Source organism: Mauremys mutica, chromosome 10 (genome assembly GCF_020497125.1).
Source record: "Mauremys mutica isolate MM-2020 ecotype Southern chromosome 10, ASM2049712v1, whole genome shotgun sequence".
NCBI lineage: Eukaryota > Metazoa > Chordata > Testudines > Geoemydidae > Mauremys > Mauremys mutica.
The window spans coordinates 51661211-51668171 of NC_059081.1; positions in this window are offsets into that span (position 1 = coordinate 51661211).

Sequence of the window (6961 nt, forward strand, 5' to 3'; positions counted from 1 at the left end):
TGCGCTGAGTCTGTGCACATGGGTTTAGGTATGGGGGAAATCAATTATTTATGCTCCTTATGGTCAATTTCCTTAATGGCAAGGTCTGCTTACCTCCAAAGGATATCATCATTGTCCCTCCAGTGCCAAAGTTGGGGTACGTTTTACTTTGTGGACAGGGCGTGCCTTCTTAAAAGTAAGTTTGAATACTCAAAGGAGATGAGAAATGTGGTACCCTTATCTGCAGGAACTCCTGAAACTCTTTCATGTCTGGAGAGCCTAATAAGATCTAGTCGTCAGTCTTTTAGCACATGTCCCTTAATAATTCATGAGCTAAATCAGATTGAGTTGCAGTTTGACTATGGGGTGAGTGTACCTTTATTTTACAGGCCCTTTCTCTCTTCTGAGGTATTTGATGTACAGATGCCTCCTACTTTGTTTTACACTAATAATAGGTTGCCTCTCACAATCTAATTTTGAGTTTATCATTTCAAGGAAGAGGCATGGTTTGACCACAGGACTGGGAACCAAGACTGTCCTGAGCTGTAATGTACCACTGAATTTTTCTGGTTTGGGGTAAGTCCATTAGTCTATCTCCCTCAATCTCTCCCTCTGGAAACTGAGGAGAATAATTGTTACTGCTCAGGGGTATTGTGAGAATTAACGTTTGTAAAGCAGTCTGAAAATGAAAAGCATTATTCCCAGGGAACGCTTCCTGCTTGAGATGAAAATCATGCCCACAAATGGCCCTCAGCTTTCCTCCTACTCCTGTGAGAACTTATTGCTTATGTTTCTGCTTCTGAGTGTGGTTGCATGGCTTAAGGAGCAGGAAATGTTTGCCCTGCCTTTTTACCAGACAGCTAGGTCTATGAGCCTGAAATGGTCAATAAAATGGGAGAAATAGTCCAAGTTCAGATTCAGCTTGGCTCTATCCTCTCCACAGGTACAAATTCGTAACCTGATAAAGGGTTACATTATTACTCTTTTTAAAAAAACAAGTAAGGAGCAGCACAATTCAAGACAATAGGTGACTTGAAAGTGGAGTGCTGGATGCTAGGTAACTGGATAAAAGGCTGCCAACATTGAAAGCTGTATTTATGGAAAGGTTAATGTATTCAAGCAGAGTGAGGTATATTGGGTTATTTGTTATATTGCCTGTTAAAAGCTTTTCCTGACAAGGAAGGGCAGGGTCACCCAGGTACTCCTAATACCAATTTATCCGTACAGAATTGGCCAAGGACAATTGAAACATATCATTAGCTGCCATTTTGGCAGTCCAACCTCCTGGTAGGAAAATTGTTCAGTATGCACCATCCCCTGAGAGTGTCAACTTTGGATTTGATGCACAAACCCATGAGATATCTGATTACCCAGCAATGTTTTCCCACAATTCATAAATATATTTTTCAACGTGATTTTATAACCCAGACTTTTTAATATCTGAGTCTCAAGCTTATCCTTCACATCAGCAATGACCTAAAATCTTGTAAACAAATGTTATTTAGCTGGGAAGGGAGATTTAATGTCAATGTTCAGTGCGTTATTTCCATTTCCTTTTGTTTGCAGAACTGGAAAGAAATTAAGACTGTTTCACGCCCGGTGCAGATGAATTCGGAGACAACACAGTAACGGTAGGTAAATTACACCAGTCTGGAATGGTCTCTCTGAAATGGTTAAGAGAATTCTCTTTGCTGTCAAAGCTGCTTCAGGAAGCTTGGGGATACTGTTCTTTATTTTTTCCCCCAATGCTGAGATTCAGTGTAACTCATTTACAGGTGTAGGCTTTTTAAAAACTGAAAATGCTGCTAGGTGCGTTTGCCTAGCTGGGGTGACTGGTGGGCCATTAACAACAGGTGATATTAAAGGACAATTTAGTAAGCTTTAGGGAGCTGATTAGGACATGCTGCACAGATAAATGTTACGTCCTGTCTTTAAATTTCTTTCTCACTGAGCTGGAAGATGAGGTAAGTAACATGTTAATTATAGGGTAGATCCTCAGAATTCCTTTCCTTTGCAGATGAAGCTAAACTAAAATGTTGCAAACACCATAGAAAGGACAGACCTATAATACAAAGAGACTATGGGCCTTATTCTTATTCGAACACTGGTGTTAATCCATTGATACTAATATAGCTACTCATGTTTTACATTGGTATATGTTCAGAATTAGATTCTTAGGGAGGTTATAGGTAGGAGATAAGACACTATGTGACAGGGTGATAAGGGCCCTTATCAAACATTGGGTGCTCAGCACCTCACAGGATCAGGCCCAAGTTAGGCCTTGTCTACACTGGGTTTGTAGCTGTACCAGTGCAAACCCCTACTGTAGTTACAGTTTAAACTGGTACAAATCTCACGGCACTTGTGTAATTTGTGTCTATGCTAGGGGTTTGTATCCGTGCAATACACCCACTTGCTAAAACCCCAGTGTAGCCAAAGCTCTAGATCTGACTTGGACAGTGTGAATCCTGTAGGATTTCCCAGCATGGATTTTTCTCCCAATGCAAAACTCCTGTCACTTGGGGGAACCAATACAAAACAAAATCATAAACCACGAACCTAGGTCTACACTTATTAATAGTTACTTTCCTATCCAGTAAAGTGGGTCTTTCCCCAAAGATCATTCAGTTGCGGAACTGACTGGCTTCACAGGAACCAGGATTCAATTCTTCATGAGAACTCCTTGCTCCTCAAGATGTCATTTCAGTGAAAGGATTTAGAGAACCCCTCTCTCCTTTGTGTTGTATTGAAAAAGTCATAGACAGTGCGAATCTCTTGTCTTGTCATAATGTTCCTTTTTTATTTTTACCTTCAAGAGGTTTTGATTGTTTCCAGTTGTCTCTGATGGTCTTCCATTGGAAGTCTTGGGACTGAGCAAGGTGAAACAATTGAGCCTTGCATTGCATCACTGGCTTAACAGGCGGGGTGACCATTCCCTGCTGACTGAATGGGTCATCATGGAGACATATTATCCCCTGGTGATTAACTTTTACTCCAAGTCCCTAAAGTGTACTTTCAATATAAATACATTATTCCTTAAATATTACCCATACATGCACCTCACAATGATTATGAATTTTGACAAGTTATGAGCTTTCTGTAGATACCTAACATGCTATATAGATAAATGACGTATTTGGAGCAGTGAGCTTGTCAGGTCTCAGAGCTGTTTGCAAAGAACAAGGAACCCTTTGCCAAGAAACTTCTGTGGCATAATATCACATGATTCCCTTGGACCAATGGAACTGGTCTGCAGAGGCTCTGGTAAGTGGCCATTGGATATATTGTGCAGTTCTGAGAAGTGTTTGAATTATTTTTCTGTTCCTAAAGAGGAAATATGCCACGTTTTAGAAAAGCTCAAAATATAGCAAAAAATAAAAGTGAGAACCAACCTGGGAAAAATACATGATTATTTTAAAAGGAAGGGTAGGAATATATGAAAGATCAACAAGTAAGTGATAGATTCTAGCAGTGATTATGTAACTGATTCCGTTGTCTTTTGAGGGCCTGGCAAAGTATCTCTTGAATTTTGGCTGATTCTGATGTCATTCACAACCATTCTCCCACTAGCTTAAGTGAGAACAGAATCAAGTTTAGAGTCTTTAATGGGGATCTTTTAATGTTTTTTTTTTAATCAGTATTATCCAGTTTGTAACTGACAATTTTTATGGTCTCATGACTCCACCCACTGCTCCCAGATCATGAGCAAGTGGCCCTCTGAGATTACCAATGGCCTGGAGAAAGGAAGGAGTCCTGAGGGGTAGCATTACAAGCCTTGTGTGTCTCATTTGTATCCGTGTCCTTTTAACCTTAGCTGCTTTCCCAAGTTACTCAAGGGGGAACATCCTCTTGAAACATTAGTCATGTGTCCCATCTACCCATATCCTCAACAGATGTAATTGTTTAGGAGAATTTGTTGCTGAGGTCAGATGAATAGCTCTGGGTTTTGAACCTTTTATTTTATTAGCTGTGTTCTTAAAAAAAAAAATAGTAGTAGAGGTGACATAATGCAAATGGGTCTTACAGAGTCTGAATAGACTCTTTTGAACTTAAACTGCTAATGATCCATTGCTGTAGAGTGGAAATTTGATGGTTTTTTACTCAGCTCTGTGCATGGTAATCTGAACTGAATAAACAGCACATGTATTAGGGTTTGGGGTTTTTTCAGGGGTGGGAGTGTGTTTGTTACAAGAGGAAACTGTAACAGTATATTTACCAGGAAGAAAGCAATTGGGCAAAAACCCCTGTCAAAGTTGCTTTGTTACTAAAAAGAGGAACTGGGCTCCACACACTGGCCCCAAGGGAAAGTTTCCTTCACTGTGAGCTCTCCCTTGGAAGTTTGTTCTGACCCAGCATATCTAGCTGCATAGGTTTGCTTTTCACATGTACTAATGTGTGCAACATGTTGTGTTTTTGGTTTTTTTTTGCACTGAGAGATTTTCCAGTGCCCTGATATGGCCCCTTTCCCTCTTCTCACCCTTGATTTTTTGCATGACTTCTCTTCTGAAAGGCCTGTGCATCATCAATTTTCAATTGTGATAAAAAACAAAACATGCAAGCTCTGGCGAAGTGTGCCTCTCACCCAGAGGAATTGTCTGTAATTTATAAGTGTAAACCCTATGGCCAGAAGCTGCATAAGAGAAAGAGCTGTCTATTGGTGAAAATTTATGCCACAGAGAGCTTCATTTGCATAGGCTACCTACCCACAATTCTTTTAGTGGCATTGAGGAGTCACCATAACTACCATGGACTTGGATTTTGGGGGCAGTTAGCTCGAATGCTCTGAGGTAGGGATAGAGTTATTACTTTGTGGCAAAGAGCTCATTTCTAAGAAGGCCAAGACTCTGCTCAAAGATCCTAACTGCTCTTGGTTCCCCCTCCTGTGGAGACTTTACTGCGAGAGGCCATACAGACTGAAGATGCCACTGTAAGAGATGGAGTAGAGTAAGGGCTTCACTGTAAGAGCCATTGCAGAGGACAGTAGCTGAGCTGTGTGGACTCAGGTGAGACCTTGCCTACCCAACACCTTAACAAAGCTGAATCACTGTCACTGTTACAGTGCCAGCTGCCACTCTGACCTCTCCCTGGGTGTGTCTGTGGCATACTGGCATACTCATACTAGCTTTAATCTAGCTGGAACAGCTAAAAATAGCAGTGAAGACATGGCAGCATGGGCCCATCCAGGACTATGGGTTCATACTTAGGTGTAAGACTGCACTGAAGCCCACAGCCCATGCGACTGTGTCTTCATTGCTATTTATAGCCATTCTAGCTAGGTTAAGGCTACCATGAGTATTGCAACATGTGCTGCTCTGATTGCAGTGTAGACATGCCCTCTGGGTGCACTATTACCTATGTCGGACCTCATGCTTTTACTTTCCTTGGGGTGGAATCACACTACTTTTCCACGCTTAGACCTGGTCCTAAGCTACAGTACCATGTGTATTGACTGTGCTTACTCAGCAGGTCAGAGTGGATTCAGTAGCTGCGGACCATTCCTTCAAGAATCTGTAACCAGTGGATTACAGAGACCCAAAACAGTTTTCTAAAACAAAAGCATTGTTTAGCAGCAGGAACAGAGCATAACATAAGAGAAGAGGATTTTTAAACAACAAAAGGCCTACACACATCTCTCTTACCTGCATTATCTCCTAAATCAGCCTCTGTACCAGATGATTGGTGGATATCTAATGTAACGTCAGTTTTCTGAAAAGGCTCCAGAGGCGATCCTGGCAATTACAGGCTGATAAACCTAACTTCAGTACCAGGCAAACTGGTTGAAACTATAGTAAAGAACAGAATTATCAGACACACAAATCAACACAATGTCTTGGGGAAGAGTCAACACGGCTTTGTAAAGGGAAATCATGCCTCCTCAATCTATTAGAATTCTTTGAGTCAACAAACGTGGACAATCACAAAGATGGGTTAGGTGATAGTGCCTCCTGGCATGACCATGCAAGCAGCTTCCTTGGGACTGCAGAGAAACTCACGAAGAGGCACTTGGACTACTGCTACTAACTGATCCAAACTGAGAGAGGGGTTTGGTGCATGAGTGAGGTGGCTCAGCCAAGGGATGATCACATTCTCACCCGAGGGTGGGGAGGGAATTAGACTGACTACTGCCAAATTCCTGAAGGGAGGAGTATATTTTACTTCTGATTTGCATATATATTCTGTGCTGACTGTGTTCCCTTTCCACTAGTAAGGATTTCCTTGTTTGTACACAGTCTGAGTGCTTGTGAGGAAATTCTGCCTGTTAAGGGCAGCTGGGGAGAGTGCTTTTAGTTTCCCCAGGTTTCTGGGTGGGGCACTGGGGCTCAAGCCAGTTTAGTTATTTGTCAAGAGGAACCTTAGATATATTGAACTCAGCCCTCTTTGCTGCCCTTAATCACCTGACAGAAAGCTCACACAAGGAAAATTGTTGCACAGACTGGAGAACACAGTGATTTTGTAATTAATGACAGCACTGGATTCAGAGATGAATCACAACAAATAGGAAGGCACTGAATGGATTTATAAAAATCTCCCATCCATGTGCTGAAACATGAAGGCTTTTTAAGTGCTAGGATTTCCCCTTGTATACAAATTACTGTAAATGAACTGAAACAAGGCTAGCAGCTTCCGAGGTGTTGCCACTGAATTTGGAACCCTGTTGTAAGTTATAAGGTGATGGAATGTGAAAGCACAAGCTCTATAGATGTTTTGCTAAGTGGAAAATCTTCAGCATCTTTCAATAAGTAATAGCAATACTATCACTTAGCACTTCTCATCTTCAGATCACTTTACAAAGTCACTAATGCTCACAACTCCTCAGTGAGGTAGGTAGGCATTATGGTTTCATAGATGGGAACTCTATGAGATTAAAGTCAATGAGATTAAAGGAGAAAAAAGGGAAATCCAGTTAAGTACAAATGTGAGAACTGAATGCCCCTATACCAGGGCTGAGGGTGCCAGTCAGAGAAATGACATCCACCCATAT